General features: G+C 38.8%; 1 protein-coding gene and 1 pseudogene across 2 annotated transcripts in view; both read left to right on the forward strand.

Annotated features, from left to right (window-relative positions):
* Positions 1-26,926, forward strand: part of NELL1 (neural EGFL like 1) — an 823,559-nt gene that overhangs the window by 515,115 nt on the left and 281,518 nt on the right. The gene's annotated exons all lie outside the window — the stretch shown is intronic.
* Positions 19,062-20,225, forward strand: LOC123799508 (isocitrate dehydrogenase [NAD] subunit gamma, mitochondrial pseudogene; annotated as a pseudogene).

Raw genomic sequence — 26,926 nt, forward strand, 5'->3', positions numbered from 1 at the left:
CAGAGGAGCTTATTCCCAATGGGACAGTGTCCTCTAGATTTATCTCACCCAGCAGGTGAGTCATTGGTGGATGGTTGCTCCAGGAAAGATTAATTTCCAACACTCGTCTACTGCCAGCTTCCTCTCAGGTGCAGAGATGCGGGTACCAGAAGTAGGAAATCAAATAGGTATGTGATAAAATGGTAAGGCCCAAGGAGATGTGGGAGAGGCACCACGAGCATATACTACAAGAAGATATTAGAATGGGACTCTTCATTTTCCAGTGTGACCCCAAGATATACAGTCAGTGTAAATTTCAAAGTGAGATGCCCGACCACTAAGTGGATGCTTCTAAGTAGATATTTTAGAGCCAGTTTCAGGACTCTTGAATTCCTCACCCACTTGAAGGATATGGCAAGTTCAAGGGAGTGTGGTTAGGATTTCTTAAGGAGAATTTTTTTTTTTTTTTTTTTTGGAGAAATCTGTCCTGTGAGCCTCTTTATTTCCAGATGTGCTTGCACCTTCTCTTTTATCAAGCCGGGGAGCTCCGTTACTAGATCCCGTGGAGAGCCTGATATGTGTGTTCTGAAGTTTGGTTACACAGTGAACTAGAATCTCAGTCCCACCCCAGGAAACCTAGAGTTTTGAATAGACGAGCTCGTGAACTGCTTTGGAGTCGAAGCAAATGTGAGCTTGCAGCTGTGACGGGAAGTAACAGCACTCTTTGAAAAGAAGCTAGAAGAGGCATGAGTGTCTCCCCATGGCTGATACGCTAGACTGGAACCATTTTAAGTGTTTTTGCTAAGAAAATTGCAAGGAGGGGCGCCTGGGTGGCACAGCGGTTGGGCGTCTGCCTTCAGCTCAGGGCGTGATCCCGGCGATCTGGGATCGAGCCCCACATCAGGCTCCTCCGCTATGAGCCTGCTTCTTCCTCTCCCACTCCCCCTGCTTGTGTTCCCTCCCTCGCTGGCTGTCTCTATCTCTGTCGAATAAATAAATAAAATCTTTAAAAAAAAAAAAAAGAAAAGAAAATTGCAAGGAAATGGCAATGGAACAGTAAGAGTGTAAGGGGATTAGAAAAGAGAGAGGAGTTGAAGCTGTAGTGACCACCTGAAAGACAGGGCCCATCCATGGCAGTGATAGGAAGGGAGTACCCATGAGGAAGTCCATAACTCTGCATAGGCCACTGGATATCCCTACTTTAAGTGGGAATTGCACCTGTCATCAAATACATGCCCTCTTCTCTTAGTATCCTCTGTCAACCTGATCCTGGCTGGAGAACAAAAAATTAGCTACCTGGGGAAAAGGGAGATGCATAGGTGGGGAAAGAGAAGGGAATATATTCCTTTCTCCCACTGTAAGTGCCCAATCACAGCAGACCACCACAATGACTAGATGTTGAAGCAATTTTGGAGTCTGCATTAATGTGTGTTTCTGGACAGTTGTTCATAAGACTTTTTCTTATCTAAGAGTAAGGGAAAAAGTTATGGGACTCGACAAAGACTTTATCCAGGGACAAGGGGAAAATCTTTCTTTAGAGTCGGGGAAGAATGAAATTTGTTTCTTTATTATATCCCATGGGTGGTGTTTATTAAAGTGTAGACTTTGGAAATAGAACTTTGTTGAATTTCTTTTTCTGTAGTTTATTGGCAATGTGCTCTTGGTAAAGTTCCTTACTGTATTAGAGCTCTCCAGAGAACCAGTAAGGGACACAAACACACACATTTAAAAAGAGATTTATTATAAGGAATTGGCTCACATGATTATGGAGGCTGGCTGTGTCCAAAATCTGTGGAACCAATCTCCTAGTTGAAGCCCAAAGGCTGAAAGCTATTGTAGAATCAGGAAGAGCCAATGATGTCTTAGTTTGAAAGCCGTCTCTCAGGAAGAAACTTCCAATGTGAAAGTTGTTAGGAGAATTCCCTCTTACTTGAGGGAGCGTCAGCCTTTTGTTTTATACAGGTCTTTACCTGATTGGACAAGGCCCACTCACATTATGGCCTGTGGTCTACTTTACGCAATGTATTGATTTAAACATGAATGTCAACCAAACACATTCTCACAGAAATACCAGAATAATGTTTGACCATATATCTGGGCACCTCCTGGTCTAGTTAAGTTGACATATAAAATTAACCATTGCAATTACTCTTTGTGAATCAATTTTGTTACCTCATGGGTCGTGTGGAGATCAAATGAGAAAGTTTATGCTTTAGAGTGGAGCCTTATGTAGGCAATAAATTCTGTGATGCGATTTATCAAAATTGCCATCAAATCCTTTAAATCTCTTATGAAGTGAAGCTCAGTGTAGTTTCTTGGTTCATTTAGTCAACAGATCCTTATTGAGTGACAGAATTTGTTCTAGAAATGGTGGGTATAGCAGGAAACTAAGGAGATTGCCTGAAGCTGGAGAGTTAGGCAATACAAGTAAGCAAAAAATATACGATCTGTTTTCAATTTAGTGTTGGGTACTAAGAAGAAAAAAAATAAAGCAGGATAAGAAACTAGAGTGAAGGATAGAGGGAGGATGTTCTTTGATATAAACTGATGATGGTACCTGAGAAAGACTTGAGCTAGTGGGGAGGCACATTACATAGGTATCTGAGAAGACCATTCCGGGCAGAGGGAATAGCTAGTGTGAAATGCCGGAGGGCAGAGGTGCTGAAGGAACTGTGAGTAAACCTAGGTGGCTGGTGCAAGGGTTCAAGAATAGTAATAGCAGATACATTCAGAGGGTTGAGGGCTGGATCTCCAGGCACTTGCAAGTTTTGGTAAGATACGTGCTTTGGTTTTTATTCTATGCATAAAGGGAGGTCATTAGCATTTTTCCTAAAAAGGGTAGTGATATGATTAGATTTGTCTTTTTATTATTATTATTTTTTACTTGAGTAGAAATTTTAATCTGACTTTTCAGTGCAGAAGCTCTATAATTTTTGCTATAATGTATTTTTTGTTAACCTATAATGTATTATTTGTTTCAGGGGTACAGATCTGTGATTCATCAGTCTTACACAATGCACAGTGCTCACCACAACACATACCCTCCCAGTGTCCATCACCCGGCCACTCCATCCCTCCCACCCCCCTCCACTCCAGCAACCCTCAGTTTGTTTCCTAAGATTAAGACTCTCTTATGATTTGTCTTTTTAAAAGGATTACTTCTGCTTCTGTGAGCTTTTTAGACCACGAGGAGGCAAAAGTGGAAGGAGGGAGACCAGATAGGAGCACATTGCAATAGTTCACGTGGGAGATGATGACGGGCTTTGGTTGTAGCACTGAAGGTATTGAAATTTGGGCAATATTTTGAGGTTAGATCCAAAAGGATCTATTGATGAATTGAGTGTATGAGAGACAATGAGATGTCAAGAGAGATGCTCCCAAGGCTTTTGGTGAGAGCCAAAAGGAAAGAGCTACTTATTGAGATGGACAAGATGGCGGAAAGAAGAGCTGTTAAATTCGGTGAGTCCAGCGCAGCCAGGTTTTCCTGAAGAATCAGGAAGAGATTGAGGTTTCTTTAGTCAAGTACCCGATGAAGGTATTGTGTTTTGGAGCCATAATGAAGACAACCAGATATAAATATTATGTCTTTCAACATTGAAAATACATTCAGTAAAATACCAATGTGATTAGAGGCATAAAGGAATAATGGAGACTGCTTTAGGCAATAACAGATTTCCATCCTTCAGCTCAAACTCTCATTTTATGGGAAAAACTCTTCGAAGTGAAGGGGACTGGCAGAAGGAATCACCTACAGTCTGCAGTATTTCTCCCAATGTTTTCTTCCTTCTTCCCGCCCTCCCTCCCTCCTTCCAAACTGTCTCTACTCCCTGCTATGCCCATAATAGTAAATGTACAAATATTACTCCACTGTGACTGGAACCTTTTTTCTTGGTACACTCTAACAACGGCCATGATCGAGTTAAATGCTGCAGTTGAGGAGCTAGGATTTCTGCACATGAGATGAAAGTAAAATGCTCTTCTTAATTTTCAGAGGCACAGTCTGACACTTATCTCCATACACTTTATGTAGATTAAGAGCTGACGTACAACTTCCCAAAATGTTTCTAGCAAGCAGTACCCAAGTAGTCTGCAAGTATTAGGAAACACCTGTGACTAAATTTAATTTTAGCAAGACTGGCATGTTATATATTCCTCTGGAAATACTTAGTTCTATCACAGTGTTCTTTCTGACACCCAGACCTTGATGAGCACCATTGACGATGTCTCCCTGTTTTGTTTTTGTTTTGTTTTTTGTTTGTTTTTTCAAGTGGACTACTCTATTGCATTCACTTCTCATTGGCTCACTGGGGACATGTTAACAAGGTGCTAGACAAGTGAGAGATTTCTGTTCTTTGCTTGTAATTAGATTTGACAAGCAGTATTGTAGGCTGCCTCGGGAAACAGAAAGATTACTGTCCATGAGGCTGCTTCAGTATCATGAGAATGTCTTCCTTTGGGGTCCCTTTATACAGCTGGAGGAACCCAAGAGTAGGTGGCTGACACCATGGGTATTCAAATATGGCTCATTACTACTTGGAGCATTCTGATGTATTTCAGTTTTTTAAAATCAAAGTATAGTTGAAATACAGCATTATATTAGTTTCAGGTGCATACGTAGTCATTTAACATTTATACACATTATGAAATCATGACAAGTTTAGTTACCATCTGTCACCATACAAAATTATCACAATATTATTGACTGTATTTCCTATACTGTCCTTTACATCCCTTTGATTTGTTTTATAACTGGAAGTTTTTACCTTTTAATCCCCTTCATCTGTGTTGCCCGTACCCTCCACCTCTCCTCTCCGACAGACGTGAGTTTGTTCTCTGTGTTAAGGATTCTGTTTCTGTTTTGTTCATTTGTTTTTAACATAACACATGTGAGTGAGTCATACAGTATTTGTCTTTCTCTGACTCATTTCACGTAGCATAATACACCCCAGATCCATCTGTGTTGTCACAAACGGCAAGGTTTCATTTTTTTTAATAGCTGAGTAATATTCCATTTGTGTGTGTGTGTGTGTGTGTGTGTGTGTGTGTCTTCTTTATTCGTCTGTTGATGGACACTTAAGTTGCCTCTGTAACTTGGCTATTATAAATAATACTTCAGTGAACTTAGAGATGCATGTATCTTTTTGAGTTATGTTTTTGTTTCCTTCAGATAAATACCCAGTAGTGGAATTGCTGGATTGTATGGTAGTCCTATTTTTAAGTTTTTTGAGGAACTTCTGTACTGTTTTCCACAGCGACTGCACCAGTTTACCTTCCCCCCCCAACAGTGCTCAAGAGGTCCCTTTTCTCCACATCCTCGCTAACACTTGTTATTTCCCGTCTTTTGGTACTAGCCATTCTGACAGATGTGAGATGATTTCTCCTTGTGGGTTTGATTGCATTTCTCTGATGATGAGTGATGTGGAGCGTCTTTTCCTGTGCTACTGACCATCTGTATGTCTTCTTTGGAAAAATATCTATTCAGGTGTCTGCCCATTTTTTAAATTGGATTGTTTGGCGGGTTTTTTTTAATGTGTATTTCATTTTTAACACTGTCTCTGGCAGTTTGGGACAAAAACCATATAAAACACTCATCTTCAGTTGACCACTTATGTAGGCACATTCTCGTCCTTTGACATCTCATACCAAACTGCAGCTCAGTGAAGAGAAGTGTTTTAAGTTGCTGGAGAATTGTCTGTCTTCTAGCTGGTAACCCAACAGGATTAATAAATATGCAGCAGATAGAGTCCTCATCTACATGAGGGAAAATGATATTCTGTCTTGAGGGCTATTGTGAGGATCCTTTCCCTTTTTCTCCTCATACTTTAGTTGAATGAATTTTAACTCACATGTATATTGGCCCTAAAAATACTAAAAGATTAGTCAGTGCTTAGAAAATATGAAGACAGCTTTTAAAATAATTTCTTTTTGGTAAAGGGAGAATTGTAAATGAAAGTTAATTCATTTTCCCCTAGAAGACATATTAATACTTTCCATCAATTTCTCAAATTGCTAAGTAGAGGAAGGTTAGAATATTAAGGGCTGTAAATATTCTTTAAGTGGATGGAACACTAAAGAACCTTCTATACCTTATTGAATAGACATTGAAGAAGTGTCCATACTAATCAACTATTTTCAGTTATCAAAGGGTTGCCTAATAAATCACTTGCTACTTAGAATATTAATTCATTGGATCTTAGAATTTTTTAAATTATAATTTTGGGCCAATAAATGTAATATGGAATTGGAATGAAATTAAATGACATACTGTTTTAGTTTCATTCCTTTTATTATTTAGACTGATATAGAATTCCCTCATATTATATTTGCACAAATAAAAATGACTGTAAACATGCATTGAGCTAGGCACTGTTCAAATTGCATATATTTAATCATCAAAAAACTCTTTGAGGAAAGTATTTTAACCCTCATTTATGAAATAGGAAATTGAGGCAGAGAAACTTTTTTTTTTAAAGCAATTTTCCCAAGGCCAAATAGTTACAAATGAAAGAGCTGGGATTACAACCCAAGCAGTCTGCTAACTTTTAACCCTCATACTTTGCTGCCTTCAGTAAAAAAAATCTATTAATGGATGTTCAAAAATTAATGTGTATTTCTGTGAAATTTATACATACATGTAGTTTAAAGAGCCAGATGGTTCTAGAAGGCTTTATAAAGATGATTAATCTCCTTGAAAAAATTCCCCATTTCTTATCCCTAGAGGCAACCACTTTCAGTGCTTTTAACAGATTCTTTTAGTGTTTTCATCTGTATCTCTAAATCGCATGTTTCTTTGCTACTTCTTCATATTCCCAATTTTGACATTTTTTTATTGACTTCCCACCATATAAGATAGGGATTTGGCTGTCTTAAATACCCCTCACCACGCATCTTTTTGTTAGACTAGTATTCTGTGCTCATGTTACAATGACTATGTGCATGCTACTGATGAGTGAATTAGCAAGTATACTTGGTTTCTTTTCTTGCACAGATCTTTGTCCCCTGTCATTAATAATCATTGTGTTCACAGATTTTTTAAAAAAGATTTTTATTAATTTAACAGAGAGCACAAGCAGGGGGAGCTGCAGGCAGAGGGAGAGGGAGAAGCAGGCCCCCCACTAAGCAGGAGGCCAGATGTGGGGCTTGATCCCAAGACTCTGCGATCATGACCTGAGCCCAAGGCAAATACTTAACCAGCTGAGCCACCCAGGCTCCCAAGTTCATAGATTTTATTGTGCAATATATTATGGATTTATCATAATTTATCCTCAAACTCTTAACCAATTGTATAAATACTCCTAAAGACATTAGTACTTTTGTGTTCTTGAGTAAATTTCCCCCAAAGGTTGGTTGATTTCCAGCATGTAGCATATATCCTGGGAATCTCTCTTCACCATGATGCTGGGAATCCTCTTTGCATCTTCCTGGGATTGTAGCCCCTGTTTCTATAAATCATTCACCTCTTTCTTGGTTTATTGCTCTCACTTGATGGAACACATTTTTCCATTAATTACGTGAGCAAGGATACATGGGAGAAAAACTTTTGAGACCTTGTTTCTGTGAAAGCTGTCTTTTTTTGGTTAAACGAGTTGATACTTTAAAAGTTGCTTGGAAAATGGGCATATAATAACTAAAAGGTGTATGTCTAGTAAATCATTTTACCTTCATCCTTGCCTGATAATTTGAAAAGGCATTGTATTTTAGGTTGTAAAATTTTTTGGCCTCAGAATTTTGGGGGAATTGCTCTATTGTCTTCTAGGTTCTGTTATGAAATTTGAAAAATCTAATGCCTTTCTGCTTTTTTTAATCCTTTGTTTTGAAATCCTGTTTTGAATTTCATGATGACAGGGGTACCGTTTTCCTTCATTCTGCTGGGCACTCAGTGGACCTTTTCAATCTAGATATTTGTAGCTTTCAAGTGTCCTTGTATTGTCTTTGCTGACTTGTCGCCTACGCTCACCCCTACTTCCTGGGTCCCCTCTTTCTGGCTCTCCTGTTGTTTTGCTGCTGAACTCTTTGGTTGTCCAGTTTTCTTCTTCTTTCCTATTTCCGTGTATTTATCATTTTTGTCTGAAGTCTGAGGATATCTGCTACTTTGTCTTCCACCCTTTTGCTGAGTTTTTCATTTCTGCTGTCCTTTTTATACTCCAAGACCACTTTTTCTATGTTTTTTCATAGCATATTGTTTGTTTCATGAATGCAGTAGTGTTTTTTCTCTGATGACATTAATGATGGTTTACTTGAAGTGTTCTTCTCTTAATGGAGTCCTTGTATCTTCCTTATTGCTTCTGTTTATTGATTTGCTTTGGCTTCTGTCATTTATAATAGAAGCTTCCCCCGCATGTTTGAACCTGACTCTTCACTCCTACTTAAGAACTGGATAAAAAGACACTAATTGAGAGTGCTGTGCAAATGGGGATGTGGTGATTATCTGGGCCATTCTTTTGGTAAACACTAGATTGTCGGTATCTTTATTTTTAGTTGGTTTCCTTAGAAAATACTCTTCAAAGCTCCTGCCCAGGGAAGCTAACCACAGATTTCAGCATTCTGTTTGCTCTATGAGTTTTCACTAATTTTCCTGAACTCAGTATGGAACTTGCACTTGGTTGTGAATGGTGTTCCTCAAGATAGAGTGTAAATGTCCCACGTTTTCCTCAATTGGTGGAGGGGCAGTCATGCAACAGAATGAGAGAGAAGACGATCTGGGTATCTACCTACTTCTTAAGGAGACCTTCAACCCACTTTGACCCACTGCTGTTGCCAATTCCTGAGCCTTCTGGGTTCTGTGAAGCAAAATAAATTGTTCCTTGGTTTTTCTCAGAGTGGGATTCAACTTTTTCAAATCGGAAAAATCAGTCATCACTCCTTCATCTGCTTTCCAGCTTCCTGAATTTTGCTCTCCTATCATTTTTATTGCTCTTATAGGTATACAATTTTAAAAATTTAAAAACTTAAATAGAACTTCATTGGATTTCAAGAAGGAGCTGTCGTACATGCATTCATTTAACTAATAATCTTGGAAATTTTTTGTGGGTGTTTTCAGTTTTGTATAATTATCAGTTTATCTGTTAGATGCCTGAAAGTCTATCATGGTGATTGAGTTTTTGTGTGACACTCTTCCTTCCCTTCTTAGGGATCGGAGAGGGAACGGGATGGGGAGGGGACACATGGAATCAAAAAAGCACAGACGAAAAGCAGTATGATGTAGGGGAAAGAACACAAGCTTATGTGGAAGAGACTTGAGTTTGAATCTTTTGCTGATTTAATAGGAATTATTAATCGACCTGGCATATCACTTTCCTTATTTATAACACAATGAGAATAACACTTACTTCATTGTTGCCTTTTTCAGATTGAGATAAAGTATTACTTAGCACACAGTCTTGGATATGGTGCCAAGGAGAGACCATTTTCCATCTTGAATTAAGGGAGGGCATTTGCAGGCAGGGAATGGAGGGAATCCATTTGAGAACATTTTTAGATTTGCCTAATTACACCTGCTTTGTAATACTGACCATAGATAAACCAGTTGGCTAAACTAGAAGGCTTCAGAAAGCCTCCTCTAATGTCCAGAATCTGTAGTTATTATGGTAACCTTATTTAAAAAATGGTTTCAAGAAGAGTGGGATATGCTTTCGGAACTATGATTTAGGGAATTGAAAGTGGGACTTTTTGAGAAAACCTGCATTGTATGGTTGTCTGAGCTGCTGTCAACAGTTACTATAGTCTGTGTCCGTTTTGAACTAAAAATTGAGATACATGTAACAGGACTTCATTGACTTATGCATCCAATCATTGTTAGCCCAGAGAGATTTTTTTCTGTACCCTGGTTAAAAGGAAAGCCTCTGAAATGCACAACAGTTGAAGACAAGTATAATAATCACATTTGTGAATAGTCCTTGGAAGACTGCAATCCTCCTGGATAGGGAGAAAGAATTTAGAGTGGCATAGTCAAGGCCCTAGGTAACAGAAAAGTGTTTAATGGAGTTGTTCATGTGGCTGTAATGTTTAGTTAGAAGGGAAGATAAAAGATAAGTTGTTTCCAACTTACCTGTAATCTCGTCTTTACCGGTCTTCTTTCTAAGAAAGTCTAATGTCGCATAAGTGTCAATTTCATGACTAGACTATGAACTTCACTGTTCCAGACAAAAACAAAAATAAACCTCATGAATAATGTGAACTCCCCACCCCCACCTCAAAACCTTTTTACTAATGAAAACTATATCCAAAAAACTCTTCTTAGTGCAAAGGGAAGTGTAGCTCTTCCTCAAACAAGGGCTGCTGCCGTGGATTTGGTATCTTATGTGGATTCTCGTTTGGAAAACAAGGAGGGCATTTTTGGATTACTTTAAATCTGGCTTTCCACAGTTCTGTAAGAACTGTGCCTCTATTCTTTGGTTATTAGATAGTGATAGAATGACAGGAGGGAAATTGCAGTAATGGTACAATAGAGAAAATGGAACAAATTAAGTCTCAGGGCATTGATCTTTTTAGAAAAATTATTGATAAAACTGTTCATAATCAGTTGATTCTATAGGACAACATGAAGTGGATTTCAAGAGTTTTCTTAGAGTGTGTGTTAAAATTTCTGCTTTCAGTGAGGCAAAGCTTTGGCATAAAGTGCTCTTGGGGGTTGAAAATTTACTGTCTCTTTTTTAAGTGCATGTTTCCTTTTTAAAGTGGTATCTTTCAATACCTTGTTTTTTTATTTCAAAAACCTGAAATGCTTCTCTGCTGCCCTCAGGGTATCATAAATTTCCTTAGTTTGCCATTCAAAGTTTTTGACCCTCTGACCCCAATTTAATTTACCCCCTTGTCTGGCACTGTTTTCCTACCTAAACCCTTCCTTTCAGCCAAATGGGAATGCGTAGTGTACCCTACAGGCCTTTCAGTTTTGCCTCCATCTCAGCAATTCTCTCCTCCATACTTATCTACTGGTAGCCCTTCTTTAAGATTTGGCTAAAGCCCTTTCCCTCACCAGCCCAGCTCAGGCACATGGTCAGTTCCTCTTCTGCTCTTCCGCGTCCCAGTTGTGTTACTCAGGAACCAGTTAGCATCAACTTCCAGTTCACATTCTACCTACATACATTTTGTTTAATTCTGCCTAGAATGTAAGCTCCTTGAAGGCAGGAGGTTTTATGTTTGTTTCATAGCATTTCTCCTGACATTGAAAGATCCACTTGTGTATTGCTTGCTTGTTTATCTATCTGCCATGTATTTTCTGTTGTCTACTCTCAACTAGAATATAAGTTCCAAAAGGGGTCATGAATGTTACAAAAGTTACAAAGGTCATCTATGGCAGGCAGTTTGGCCCTGGAGCCTATTCTCTCAATCACTAATTGGTGCAGCCTAATGGTGGTTGTCAATGAGTCCATCATTGTCACTTCTAATTTTACTTATTCTGTCAACAGGATATTGACACCGTTGACCACTCATTCCTTGCATGTTTCACCTCTGTTGGCTTCTGTGACATCCTTTTATTTCTATTCTCCTCCCTCCCTCCCGGAGCACTTCTCCCCAGTCCTCTCTAGGTGTTCAGATGTTGATGGTCTCTAGTTTTGTCCGCACCATTTCTCTGTGCTTGTACTATAGTCAGCTTACCAGCCTAGTATTCCTTCACCTCAGTGGTATGACGCATTACTGTGTCAGAATCCATCAGGACATAAGTCAAAACCACTCACTTATTCATAAAGCTTTAAGTTACAAGCACTTGCAAATGATTTACTTTTTTAAATCGACTCACCTCAGAGTTACCATTATAAGGATGTCACATGAACTCATTTGCATTTCAATAGTGTGGGCTTGTTTGTGGGGGGAAAGGAATTTGAGTTAGCTGGAAGTGAATTGCTTATAATTCATAGCTATTTTGTATTTGCTGTAAATATCTGTGAACTATGGTTATTGATATGTCATTGATAGTTACAGTAATTTTAAGATGTTATTTGTAAACTAGGAATTTATAGTTTGCTATTTATAGTTTGTTTCCTTGATTTTAGCCATGGATACATTTTTAATGATGAAGGGAGGTGAAGAAAGCATGCATATACATCTATCGCTGCATAGCGTAGAAATGAGAATACGGTCTAGTTACAGACTCCAAATCAAAGGCAATGTGATCAGCCAAATGACATGTGCAATATTATGTATATTAACATCATGAATACATATAAATATTAGGTGCTTCACTTTTTAATTATGAGTTATTTTTCTTTATCTTTATTAGTATATGCTTTTATTACTCGTGGAGGTCTGGATTTGATTTTTAAAATAGGGTTTTACATGTGGCGCCTGGGTGGCTCAGTCCTTAAGCGTCTGCCTTCAGCTCAGTGCTTGATCCCATGGTCCTGGGATCAAGCCCTGCCTCTGGCTCCCTGCTCCCTGGAAGCCTGCTTCTTCCTCTCCCACTCCCCCTGCTTGTGTTCCCTCTCTCGCTGGCTGTCTCTCTCTGTCAAATAAATAAATAAAATCATAAAAAATAAAAAATAAAATAGGGTTTTACATAGTTTTTATGTTAGATTAGTCATCTGTATTTTTTCTCTCAAAAAACGATGCTTTGAGATTATCAAATAGATAATTTTACTAATCATTTACTATTACAATGCTTTTGAAAATATGACCTATAAAAACAGCATTGGGAATGCTTTGCTTTATTTGGTCAACGACCTTTGTTCATATGTGTGTGTTTGGTTTTCACTACGATCTGAGTATACTCCTGGGAGTGTGTCTCCAATGAATGCCATTCATCATCTGTCCTAGCAGAAGAAAAGTTGAAAACCTCTGCTCGAGGCTATATCATATACCCCTGTGTGGTTTACTCTCTCCCATATGTAGGTGACTCCTGAATTTCTGTCATCACCCACAGACTTTTCTCTGGAGCTGCAGACTCACTTATTAAGCCACCCACTGGGCATCTTTATGTGGGTGTCCTACAGGCTCCCCAGACATGTCATATCTGAAACTGACCTCATTTTCTATCCTAGTCCCCTGACTCAAATGCTCTTTTTCCAGTGTTGTACATTTTTATCAATGATATCATTCACCCAGTCTGTTAAAGACATTAAGGATAATATTCAGTGCCTCCCAGGTCATTAGTCTAGTCCAGTTTTTATCTCCAAAATATCTCCGAAAGTATATCTCTCCTTCCTCACTGCCTTTGTCTTAGTACAACTGCTTTTCATTTCCTATTGGGACCATTTCATAGCCCAGCAATTCTCAAACTTCAGTATGAATCAGAATCATTAAAACATAGATCGTTCGGTTCTAACTCCAGACTTCAGATTCAGTAAGTCTAAGGATAGTCCAAAAAAAAAAAAAAAAAAATTGCATTTCTAACCAGTTTGTAGTAATCCTGATGCTGCTAGTTTGGGGATCACTTTTTGAGAACCGCAACGATAGCCTGGTAATTGGCCTTCCTGCCACCAGGCTAGCCACCTTCCTGTTTATCCTCCAAAGGATAATTTTAAAAAAATATATTTTATTTATTTATTTGACAGAGACAGCCAGCAAGAGCAGGAACACAAGCAGGGGGAGTGGGAGAGGAAGAAGCAGGATCCTAGAGGAGGAGCCTGATGTGGGGCTCGATCCCAGAATGCCGGGATCACGCCCTGAGCCGGAGGCAGATGCCCACGGACTGCACCACCCAGGCGCCCCCATCCAAAGGATAATTTTTTAAATGCAAGTTATATTGTCTCTCTCCCTGACTTAAACCCATATACTGTCTTAGCATTACACTTACAATAGACTTCGTTGAACTCTTACCCCTCCACTGTGTGAAACCACGGCACTCTTGTTATTCTTAAACCTGTACAATATATATCTTTTCTTCCACTGAGTTTAAGAACTTTTTCATTGTCCATGTACGTTTATAGATCAACCACCATCCATTTTACAATCCCATTCTCAGGGCTTTCTTCCTCCTTCATTCACACTTTTAAAAGGTTTATCTTCTCCCCCATGTGAGGAAGATTTGTGTGTATCGTTATGTAACAGTGACCCATTGGTAGAAACAAAATTGTGTAGCTGAGCCTGGGTCATTTCTCTTCCATTGTTCTCTCTTGGTATTATCATCTGCTCTAGCCTCTGGCCCTGGGGACGGACAGCTATTATCTATCTTATGTGACATATTAAGTGACCAACAGGTACCCAGCTGGCTCTTATGCTACAGCTGTTTTATATCAGTTTTCAGGAGGAGGAAGCAAGTACTACCTCCTTTTTTTACTCCCAGTGGGCTGCGTCCAACCACACCAAATGCTGTAAGCACCTGGCTGCACCTTGTGAGGAGGTAAAGACAGGCCCTTGCTACTCAGAACGTGGTAAGGGGCCAGTAGAATCCGTATCACTCGGGAGCTCTTTAGAAATGCAGAATTTGCACTCTTCCCTTAACAGAACTGTTGAATTAGAATCTCTATTTCAATGAGATCCTGCAGTGATCAGTGACTGTGTTTGAGAGCACTGGCTTAGGCCTCTAGGAGCCCTGGGTATGCTCACCTTAGCTGTTGCCATTCTCTGTTAATTCATAATGATATGAATTTGTCAGATCTGTGATATCCAGTGTCTTCATCTGTAAAAGGGGGACTGTAATGCCCACCTTGGTAGATGATGATGGTGTATGGAGAATAGCCAGCAAAGCACCTTAGATGTGGTGAGTGTTCTATAGTGGTAGCCATTATTAAGTCTGTATCTTGATCTTCTTGGATTTTGACAGCCCTTTGGAAGTCTTCATAAGTAAGTTCCCTCCCTCCCCCACCAATGACTAACCTGTACCAGGGGCGTTGGTACCTGAAAGTTAAATGAGAAGGGATTAAAGCTGGTTTGTAAAGAAAGATATGCCTGATTTTCAGTTAAGTGGCATAACTGGGATGGCTTTCGGAAGCATGGAGGTTGCCTGCTTTGCAGATTGAATGGTTGATTTCTAGAAACACCTAGATGTTAATATTTCTAACTCTGGTAGGAAAATGCATTTAGAGACACTGATCATCACCGTTAGAAAGGAAATGCAAATCAAAAACAGTGAGATACTACCACCACACATTAGAATAGCTAAAATTAGAAATACATATAGAGTGTTGGTGAGGATGTGAAGAAGCTATAATTCTCTTACATTGCTGGCGAGGATGTAAAATAACGCAGTCATTGTAGAACAGTGCTCGGCAGTTTCTCAAAAAGTTAACAATAAAAAGGAACAAACTCCAGTAGGCAGAACACGAGAAAGGACAAAGTTGAACTAAACAACATCATCATGACCCGGGTGTAATTGACATCTACAGATTATTTCACCCAACAAGAGCAGAATACACGTTTTTCTCAAACTCACAAGGGAGATTTCCTGAGACCACATTCTGGGCCATAAAACACACCTTAACAAATTCAAAAGAATTGACTCAAATAATGTCTGCTCTGAGATCGCAATGGAATTAAACTAGAAATCAGTAACAGAAAGATAGCAGGAAAATCCCAAAATAAATCTGGAGTTTAAGCAACACGTTTCTAAATAACATGTGGGTCAAAGAAGAAGTTCCAAGAAATTTAAAAATATTTTGAACAAAATGAAAACGAAAACACAGCTTATAAAAAAAAACAGCTTATCAAAACTTGTGGTATGTAGTGTAAGCTATGGTTAGAGGGAAATGTATAGTGATGAACGCATATAATAGAAAAGAATAAAGATATGTAGTCAATAATATAAGGCTCTACCTTAGGAAACTAGGAAAAGATGATGATATCTAAAGTAAGCAGAAAAAAAAAAGAAATACTAAGAATTGGAGTAGCAATCAGTGAAACTGAAAATAGAAAATCAGTAGAGGAAATCAATAAAATCCAAAGCAGCCTCTTTGGAAAGATCAGTAAAATTGATAAGCCTTTAGAGAGGCTAAAAAAAAAGAGCAAGGACCTAGATTGCTAATAGCAGAAATGAAGAAAGGGACATTACTACAAATCCTATGGACATTAAAAAGGATAATAAAGGAATTTTATGAGGAACTTTATGCCCACAAATTTGATAACCTAGATGAAACAGAACAATTCTTTGAAATACATAATTTGTCACACCTCACATAAAAAGCAGCAAACTATCTGAATAAACCTACATGTATTTTAAAATAGAATCAATAATTAATAATGTTCCAAAACAGAAACCAGGCCCAAATGGGTTCACGTTTAAGAAAGAAATTATACCATTCCTCTACAATATATTCCAGAGGATGGAAGCAGAGAAAATACCTTTAACTCATTCTGTAAGATCAACATTATTTTACTAACAAAACCATACAATGACATTACAAGAACAGAAAATGACAGACCAGTCTCTGATGAGCATAGATGCAAAAATCTTCAAAAAATATTAACAAATTGAATCCAACAATGTATAAAAGAATTATACAACATAATTGAGATTTATCCCAGGTATGCAATGCTGATTCAACAATCAAAAATCAATTAATATAATCTGTCACTTTAATAGGCTAAAAAAAAGAAAAATCACATGATCGTACCATAGATGCAGGGAAGGCTTTGACAAAATCTAACACCCATTCATGATAAAAGTTCTCATAATTTAGGAATAGAGGAGAACTTCATTAACTTGACAAAGAATATGTGCATACAACCTACAGTCAACATCATTCTTTGAGAAACACAAAGCTTTCCCACAAAGATCAAGTACAAGGCAAGGTTGTCTCCTCTTACCCCTCCTTTTCAATATTATACTGGAATTTCTAGCTAATGCAGTAAGACAGGAAAGGAAATTAATGGTATACAAATTAAAGGGAAGAAATGAAACTGTTGTTTGCAGATGACAAGATTATCTCTGTAGAAAATGTGAAAGAATCAGCAAAACACTACTGGAACTACTAAGTGATTATAACAAGATTGCAGGATATAAGGTTAATACAGAGAAGTCAATTATTTTCCTACATACAAGTAATGAATAAGTGAAATTTAAAATTAAAACTTCAATATAATTTATGTTAGCATCCCCCAAAATGAAATACTTAGGTATAGATCAAAAATATGTAGAAGGTCTAGACAAGTAAAACTACCAAACTCTGATGAATAAAATGAAAGAAGACCTAAATAAATTGAGATGTTTTCTATTCATGGATAGGATGTCTTCATATTGTCAAGATATGAGGTCTTCCCCACCTGATGTATAGATTCAATGCAAAATTAATCAAAATCTCAGAAAGTTATTTTTTTAATATCAACAAGCTGATTCCAGAGTGTATATGGAGAGACAAAAAACCCACAAGAGCCAACCAATGTTGAAGGAGAAGAGGAAAACTAGAAAACTGAAAGTCCTCAACTTCAAGACTTACTAAAAAAGCTATAGTAATCAAGATAGTGTTATTGGCAGAACAATTGAATGAATCAATTGAAGAGAATAGGGAGTCCAGAAATACAAATAGTCAACTGATGTTTGGCAAAGAAGCAAAGCAACATAATGGAACAAAGACAGTCTTTTCAACAAATGATGCTGAAACAACTGGATGTACACGTGAAAAAAATTAATCCCACACAGACCTTAAATCCATCACTAAAATTAACTCAAAATGGATCATAGCCCTATATGTAATGCAAAACTATAAAACTCTAAGAATATAATATAGGAGAAAATCTAGATGACCTTGGGTATGGTAATGATTTCTTAGATATAACACCAAAGGCAGGATCCATGAAAGAAATAATAAGATAGACTTTGTTAAAATTAAAAACTTCTCTAAAAACAAAGAAAAAGTCAAGAGAATGAGAGGTCAAGCCACAGATTTGGGGAAATTCTCTGCAAAGGGCACATCTGATAAAAGACTGCCATCCAAAAAATACAAAGAACTCTTAAAACTCAACAATAAGAAAACAAACAACCCAATTAAAAAATGGGCTAAAACCTTGACAGATACCTCATCAAAGAAGATGGCAAATAAGCATATGAAAAGATACTCCACGTTATATGTCATCAGGGAAATGCAAATTAAGACAATGAAACACCAGTACATGCCTATTAGAATGACTAAAATCTGGAACACTGACAACAAATTCTGACAAGGTTGTAGAATAATGGGAATTTTCATTAACTGCTGGTGGGAATGAAAAATGGTATAACCACTTTGGAGGACAGTTGAGCAGTTTCTGGCAAGACTAATCATACTTTTACCCTAGGATCCAGAAGTTGTGGTCCTTGTTACTTACTCGAATAAGTTGGAAGTTTCTGTCCACACAAAACCTGCACATGTATATTTATAGCCGCTTTATTTATAATTATCAAAACCTGGAAACAACGAAGATGTCCTTCAGTAGGTGACTGTGTAAACCACTGTACATCCAGACAATGGGATATTATTCCGTGCTAAAAAGAAATGAGATACAGTCCATGAAAAGACATGGAGGTGACCTTAACTGCATATTACTAAATCAATGAGGCCAATCTGAAGAGGCTACATACAGTGTGATTTCAATTATATGACATCCTGAGAAATGCACAACTGTGGAGACACTGAAAAGATCAGTGGTTACCAGGGGCCGGAGGGGAGGGAGTGATAAGTAGGCAAAGCAGAGCAGATTTTTAGGGCTGTGAAACTACACTATATGATACTACCGTGGGGTATACACCCCATTATATATTTGTCCAAACTCCGAAAGTACTATACTAGGAGTGAACTCTAATTTAAACTATGGACTTTGGGTGAAAATGTTATGCCATTGTGGGTTCATCCATTGTAACAAATGTACCACTCTGGTGCGGTATTTTGATAGTGGGGGAGAATTTTATGGGATGTAGGTGTTGTCTGTGAAATCTCTGTACCTCATATTCAATTTTGCTGTGAACCTGAAACTGCTCTAAAATATAAAACCAATTTTTAAAAAATATATCATGCACAGCTTAGCACATAGAATACATATATTTTCTATTGGATACATCACTTCTTGGCTAGCTCTCGCTCTCACTGCAGTAGAATGTCAAAATAGAATACAAGGAAGGAGAGACAGTTGTGACCTAGCAAGAATTATGGATCTAGAATTCCACCAAAAGGAGCCAATTCAAAACAAGAGGAAGAATGCGTATTTTTACATAAATTACTCTCTACTTAATGATCATGGCACTGAAGATGCTGACAGCTGCCAATTGCTTTGTGAAGGCCATGTTGCGACCTTCTACTCTCCGCCATTCTTCGGGGATTTTATTTGGCCATGAAACCTCACTAAGGAGCTTCTCTTTTAAACACAGTATTCCTCCATCAGCCAAGTATGGTGGGCGACACACTGTGACTCTGATTCCTGGGGATGGCATTGGACCTGAACTTATGCTGCATGTCAAGACTGTGTTCAGACATGCATGTGTGCCTGTGGACTTTGAGGAGGTGATGGTTAACTCCACTTCCAGTGAAGAGGACATTCACAATGCCATCATGGCAGTCCGTCGAAACTGCGTAGCTTTGAAGGGCAACATTGAAACCGACCACAACCTGCCACCATCTCACAAATCCTGTAACAACAGGTTTCGCGTCACTCTAGATCTCTATGCCAATGTCATCCATTTTAAAAGTCTGCCAGGTGTGGAGACCCGGCACAAGAACATAGACATCTTAGTCGTTCGGGAAAACACAGAGGGTGAATACAGCAACCTGGAGCACGAGAGTGTTAAAGGAGTGATTGAGAGCCTCAAAATCATTACCAAGGCCAAGTCTTTGCGCATCGCTGAATACGCCTTCCAGCTGGCCCACGTGATGGGGCGCAAGAAAGTGACAGCTGTACATAAGGCCAACATCATGAAACTGGGAGATGGTCTCTTCCTCCAGTGTTGCAGGGAAGTGGCCTCCCACTATCCTCAGCTCACCTTTGAGGGCATGATTGTGGATAACACCACCATGCAGCTGGTATCCCGGCCCCAGCAGTTTGATGTGATGGTGATGCCCAATCTTTATGGAAACATCGTCAACAATGTCTGCACAGGGTTGGTTGGGGGAGCGGGCCTTGTGCCTGGTGCAAACTATGGCCCTACATATGCAGTGTTTGAAACAGCTTCAAAGCAGTCAGGCAGAAATTTAGCCAATAAGAATATGGCCAACCCTATTGCCATGCTGCTGGCAAGCTGCATTATGCTGGATTACCTCAAGCTCCACTCCTATGCCACCTGCATTCGCACTGCAGTCTTGGCATCCATGGAGAACAAAGGTGTCCATACTCCAGACATTGGAGGCCAGAGTACCACATTGGACATCGTTCAAAATATAATAAGCCACATCAGTACTGTCAATTAAATGGTCAGTGCCTCGGAGGCTGAGCTATCCCCCAAGTCTCTCCCACCCTTTACCTTCCTCTTCTCACTTAGAAACTCCAGCCTGCTCGGTTGATGTGGACTCGGGAATAAACTAGCTCCTGCTCCAACTCAGAAGAGACAAGAGAAGTAAATCAAACCTGATTTTTTCTATTAAAACATTGTGAATGCCATAAACATTGCTTGCTTAAATTAGCCAAATCTATTGTGTTGTATATGTATTGAGGAATTCTTCTCTATTTTAATCCACAGTTCACACTTCTCTATGGTATGATACACTGAATAAATCAGAGCTGTTTGTAGAGTCCTGGGGCTTTCTCAGAACCTGGAACACTGATTTTCTCTTTATCTGGGTCATTAAAATTCAGCAAATCAGCCCACAGAGAAATCTGGCTTCTCTCTAGAGGTTGTTAATGAGTTAATTAGTGCAATAAAATTTGCCTACAAAACATACATTGTAACATTAATAATAAATAAGGTACCATAAAGCTGAGGTGATACAGAATGCTTCCATTCCCTCCTACATATCTCATCTTTTTCCATGGTTGTGTTTATGTTCTGAAGGAATTTTCGCTGGTATAATTTTTCACATGGGGACATCCCTGAGCACTGCAGCTCTCCTGCATTCTTGAATTCCTTCCAGTTGGACTCAAGAGTCTAGAGTTCAAATCCCCAGTTAACAGGTACAGGGCCCACGTTTCTTTGCTGTACAAATGTAACGATGGACTGTAAACTCCATGTTCACTGCTTCATGGTCTGTGATAGTTTACTTTCTTTTAATCTCTTTTTTTAAGGAAAGTGTGTACATAAGAAAATGAAAAGCGCTGAACTAATTTAAATGTTTACTGTCATTTACTGTCATTTTATTACAATATATTTTATTTACAGTATTTTTCAGGTCATAGAAATACATAGAAATACACATAGAAATAAACAGAAATACACAAACATAGAAATACACATAGAAATAAATAGAAATACACAAACATGATAATTTTATTAGAGCTCAGACATTGTTATTACCCAAGTTGGAAACAAAAACAATGATTTTAGGACAACTTTCAGTGGTTTCATCTGCAGGAATGGCCTGCAGATAAAAGTGAGATTGAGAAAAACAGTGAATCCTTAATGTATTTTGGTAACTTTTGTGTCTCAGCTTTAATGTTCGGGTCCTGCTGTGGTTCATGAACCACAAGTTAAAGACAGTGGACTTGTACGCTTGAAAAATTGCTTTCAGTGTCCGGAAGTCTCAGCCTTCCTATTGTTTTATGCTCATTATGTATCAAGTCAGGGCCAGGGTTTGGAAAACCAAAAGCTAGTTTGAGGGGATTTAGTTTGAGGAGGAAGTGACTACCTACCCAACTAGAAGTCTCTAAGAACAAGGCTAGAAGGGAGAAGTTAGTTATAAAATACTCGTGGTATTCTTTTAGTGGACATTGGACATGTCATTGACCAGGGCTGTCACTGGCACACGTGGTGCCTTGCTCTGGGCAGATAGATCTAAGAACTGCACCAGAGGCATGGTTTGATGGGTGGAGCAAGGGGTGGATTTTGGCTTGAAGTCCTCCCACCTCCACTGCCGCACAACCCCATCCTACCTTAACGCACACTACCCGCTCTGTACCTCTCTCTCCCATGACTGGGGGAATTTGTATATGGCGCAGCCAGCCCCATATAGGCAGTAACCTGGCCACTGGCTTCTGTTTGACAGTGAGTGTTTATGCCGATGTATGTAATGTATGTAGCTCAAATGTACATTTCATTTTCCCCTCTCTGATTAAAGGTGGTTGTCTCCAGAGTCTTCCCACAGTTCTTCATCCAGAGCTATGATGGCATGTGTTACTCTATAGTGGAATTTTCCATTTTTCAGTGTTAGATTTGTCCCACTTACCTATGAGTAGTTTTTAAAAAGTTTTTTTAAAGATTTTATTTATTCATTTGTCAGAGGGAGAGAGAGGAGAGAGAGCGCGTGCACAAGCAGTGGGAATGGCAAGCAGGGGGAGCGGCAGGCAGAGGGAGAAGTGGGCTCCCCACTGAGCAAGGAGCCTGAAGTGGGACTCAATCCCAGAACCCTGGGATCATGACCTGGGCCGAAGGCAGATGCTTAACTGACTGAGCCACCCAGCATCCCAACTATGAGCATTTCTAGGGCAAGTGCCATGTAATCTATTCCCTTGTCCTTTGTAGCCCCTAACGTAGTGACTGATACAAGCAAAATAAACAATATTTGTTTATCGAATCACCCAAAAAAATGAATGACCTGACATGTACTGCATCATATTTCTTAAAGTGAGAGATAATCATTATACCTACCTCATAGGGTCATTGGGAAGACTCAGTGAGAACATACAACGCTGATAGCACTGTACCTGTCACATTTGATAAGTGCTTGCTGTGTTTAGAGATTATTCATTATTATCCCTTTTATACCATTCTAAAAGATAATTCTGAGGAGAATTGGGCAAATTATATTAATTATTGTCATTGGACCTTACTGGATAAGTTGCTTAATTTATATTATGCATTTGTAACTCACATTCAGCAAGGGGACCAAATCATACCTGCTTATTCATCAAGTCCCCTTATTTCTTTCCTTTTTTATTTCTTGATTCCCGTTACCTCTTTTCTTTACTCTCTGACCCCTCCTTTCTCATTAGACATTTTCGTTATTGGTAACTTAACACTTTCTGTTATTTCTAATTTGTGTCCTTCCTATGGTGTTTAGCTCCTTTAAATCTATTTTCTACAATGCCCTCAGTAAGATCTTTCTAAAAGGAAAATAGGTTCATGTCACTTCCCTACTTATGGCCTCTCATTCAGCAGCTTCCCTTTGGCCTTAAGAGAAGGTCAGCTGAGCATAGCGTGGGAGACCTCCCGTGTCCTGAGATCTGCTTCTTCCTCCAGGTTCACAATTGCCGTCCCTTCTCTTCACCCTAGTAACAGCAGAGTGTGGCACTCCAAGGGAGTGCAGACAGAGTCCATGGTTAAACAGCTATAGATCCTTTCTAGGTCAGACCTTTGCAAGTGGCCTCGGTTCCTCTCCCCTTCAGGAGATGATCTTTTCATCTTAGAAGACTACACACTTAATCATTAACCACCTTTGGGAAGTTTCCTTGACTCTTTTTTCCACTCCCTGTTGGGATTGAGGGGAATAGCTCTCCCAGTTCTCCCAGAGCTTGCTGTATATCCTACCTAGTGTGCCTCTCTCTGGTTAGCATCACATGCTTTCCTTCCCATCAACCTTCCTGTCCAATGCGTTCCTTGGCTACAGGAATAATGGGTCGTTCATCACTATAACCTCAGAACCTGGGGCAGGGACAGCTCTTACTTTATGTGCACTCTCAATGGAAGGAAGATAGGAAGAAAGGTAAAAAGATGGGGGAAAAAAAAAGAATGGCCTGAATTCATAAGCAGGAGTAGAGAACTAGAAGAATGACTCTATTGCAAAATACTCCTGTCTGGCTTCCGTCTATGAACTTTGTCTACAAGACTACTCCTCCCTAAAGAACCACCAAACAGGTGGTTGGCAGGCTGCCTCTGTTTCTTGAGATTTCTGTATATTTATTGGCTAATTTTACCTCAGGCTTTATCAGTTTACTCTGCATCATTTAAAGTCCTGATGTTGTAAAGAACAGTAGGTACAGATTGTCTGATTTTTCTCTAAATTAACTCCTCCTCATTATGGCTCGATTTTAGTTAATGGCCTTACCAGCAGTTCAGGTGGCATAGCTGCCATTCATCTCAGCTCTTCCACGTAGGAGCTCGGCAACACTGCACAAGTTGCTTAAACTCTCTGATCTCCAGTTTGCTCGTCTGTAAAATAAAAGAGTAGATACTTTCCTTCATAGATCGTCAGAAAAATTAAGGTTGCTTTAGTTGTTTATAGCTGCATAAGAAATCACTTCAAAACTTAGTGGCTTAAAACAAGTAATTATTTGTCATGAGTCTGTAGTGTGACCAGATAATACTTCTCTCATCAGTATACTTTCTTGAGGACTATTAAAAAGGTGGTCTAATCTCAAATTCTGATATCAGTAAAGGTCAATAGAAAGTTGGGCAACTAGACTACATCACTCCATAATTATCTGCCCCCACCACCATCTACATACATAGACATTTATAGAAGGATGCTTTAACATTCTGACTTCAGCTTTCCTCAAGGTCTCTGGGATGCAAAATCTTGTGAGGGGACAGTTCTGAATTTGGGGGAAAACAGTCTGCTTAAAAGGTCAACAGAGAAGATTCCTCTCAGAACTGAGGACCAGGAGAACTTGATTTTCACCATGAATTTGGGTCCTTCTACCAGGTTATGTGAGGTATGAGAGATTCCCCATTATATTGGCTACTAGGAAGCACCAAAAAAAGCCATGAGAATTGTTTGTCTATGAATTATTTCTTCTCATTCTGTTACTTAATTTAATTTTTTTACTGTATTCCATTTTCTTATATTTTATTTTACCATAAGCTGCCTAAAACACAAAGAAACAGAAAGAGGAAAAACTGGGTTCTTCACCCTCACATTTTTTCCTTCATTCCTCCATTTTAATATTGACATCAGATCAATCTCCTTAAAGCAATGTTTAGATTGCCAGTAGTCCGTTCCATCCCCCTCACACGTTCAATTCGAAATGTATTCAAGGGCCTCCAAAATTTTAGCCCATGCTGTCTTCGACTCCTAGAGGTTTTGATTTTCCTAGTTAGTCCATTCGTTCTAGTCAATGTATATTCTTCACTTACCTAGATACTTCCTTTTCCTCCCACATGGTGCTATTTCTCTCATTAAGGACATTCCCAGTTTAGTCTCTGCCTATTATAAGTTTACCCAAATTATTCAAAGTTCAAATAGCAACTCCTTTTGAAAAGGTTTCTCATTATCTCTATCCTGCTGTACTCCCTTTATTCTTTCTGAACGCACACAAACATTTTATTGGACTTTTGAACTCGTTCATTTCACATTTTGTCTTATATTAATTGTTCATCTACTGGACTTGAGTCTTAGTAAATTGTTTGCTTCTTGAAGGTAGAGGACATATTTTCGCCAGTGTTCTGGATCTTGAATGACTCGGCATGCTGCCCCGCATATAGTAGGTATTCATTAAACATATACCAAGTTGGAGTGGAGGTCATGATTATAGCTAGTATAATTTTTTGTGTTTCTGTATAATGTGCCAGGCATTATTCTACATGCTTTGTATGAATTTAATTCTCATGTCAACCCAATTAGATGATGATTAGATTTTATAGACGAGAACACCAAGGCATAGAGAGGTTAAGAATTTTGTCTGAGGTCACACAACTACCAGAAGGTGAAGTTTGAGTTCTAATTCTGCCCGTGTCGATCTAGAACCCAAGTGTTTAAGTGGTCATGAGGATTTGTACAGTGTGAATTTTTCATATCTTATGTGGAAGTGGATGGTTTCACAAGGAAACCATTGTGAAAATAATCCTGTAGGTTTATAGACTTAAAGAAATTTTTATAGAGCTCACTCATTTTGCATATTAGCCCAGGATGAGAAAGGCAGAATATCCAGGTAAATGAGACCATCTGGTACCTGAACCACGTGTCAAGTGTTGAAGAGAGGTGGCATTTCAAAAATTGATAAATACTCGGGGCGCCTGGGTGGCACAGCGGTTAAGCGCCTGCCTTCGGCTCAGGGCGTGATCCCGGCGTTCTGGGATCAAGCCCCACATCAGGCTCCTCTGCTATGAGCCTGCTTCTTCTTCTCCCACTCCCCCTGCTTGTGTTCCCTCTCTCGCTGGCTGTCTCTATCTCTGTCAAATAAATAAATAAAATATTTTTTAAAAAATTGATAAATACTCAACTTCTTTGTGGTAACGACAGATGGGGACAAAAACTTCGAAGAGAAATGATATGCTGTTGAAACAAGAATATCTAAAATAATGATATTGTGGAAGTGGAAACAAACAAAAAAGAATGCTATATTGTGAAAAGAGAAGGAGAATTTTGAAGAAATTTACCCAGTTCTGGACCATTACAGAGGCTGAAAAAAAAAAGTATTACCATAGGTTCAGTTGGGAATATGAAACATATCTGCAGGAAGCTGATTACAGAACTAGACATTTTTTAGAGGAAGGCGCTTGGTCCTTGGAGTTTCCCTGATAATTTGAATAACATGGGAGCTTGGTGTGCTAGCGTGTTCTTTATATCAAAATGGATTTGCTGGCACTGATACGGGAAGCTACATATACTGCATTTGTGATTGCTTCGAGAAACAACAACAACAACAAAAGTAAGTCGATATATTTAAAATGGAAAAAAAAATGGCTCTTTACAAAAGCAATTGAAAAAATTGGAATGTCTGGTGACCAATATTGCAAATGTTTAAACCAACATAGCCTGAGTGTAAAAGCAGTATCTACAGAGGAAGACTCTAGACTGAACTCTAATCCGCTTCCACATCTGGTTTGCTACCCTTAGTGCCAAATCTACTTCATGCAAAATAGATGTAAATGAATGAATGTTGCCACAAAAGAGAGAGAGAATATCATGTATGTCCAAATACAAGGCAGTTTTCCTCTTTTCTATCCCTCAGGGAAAAAAAAATTGTCTTAAATTCAAGTCCTTATAAATGTTCTCATATTACCAGGTATTCCCAGTTCTTTTGTTTTGAACAATAAGAAGCTATTTGGGGGAAGGCACGAGCTATGCCAGTTTAGGATTTT

Source organism: Ursus americanus, chromosome 24 (genome assembly GCF_024610735.1).
Source record: "Ursus americanus isolate L20-20 chromosome 24, mUrsAme1.1.p, whole genome shotgun sequence".
Lineage (NCBI taxonomy): Eukaryota > Metazoa > Chordata > Mammalia > Carnivora > Ursidae > Ursus > Ursus americanus.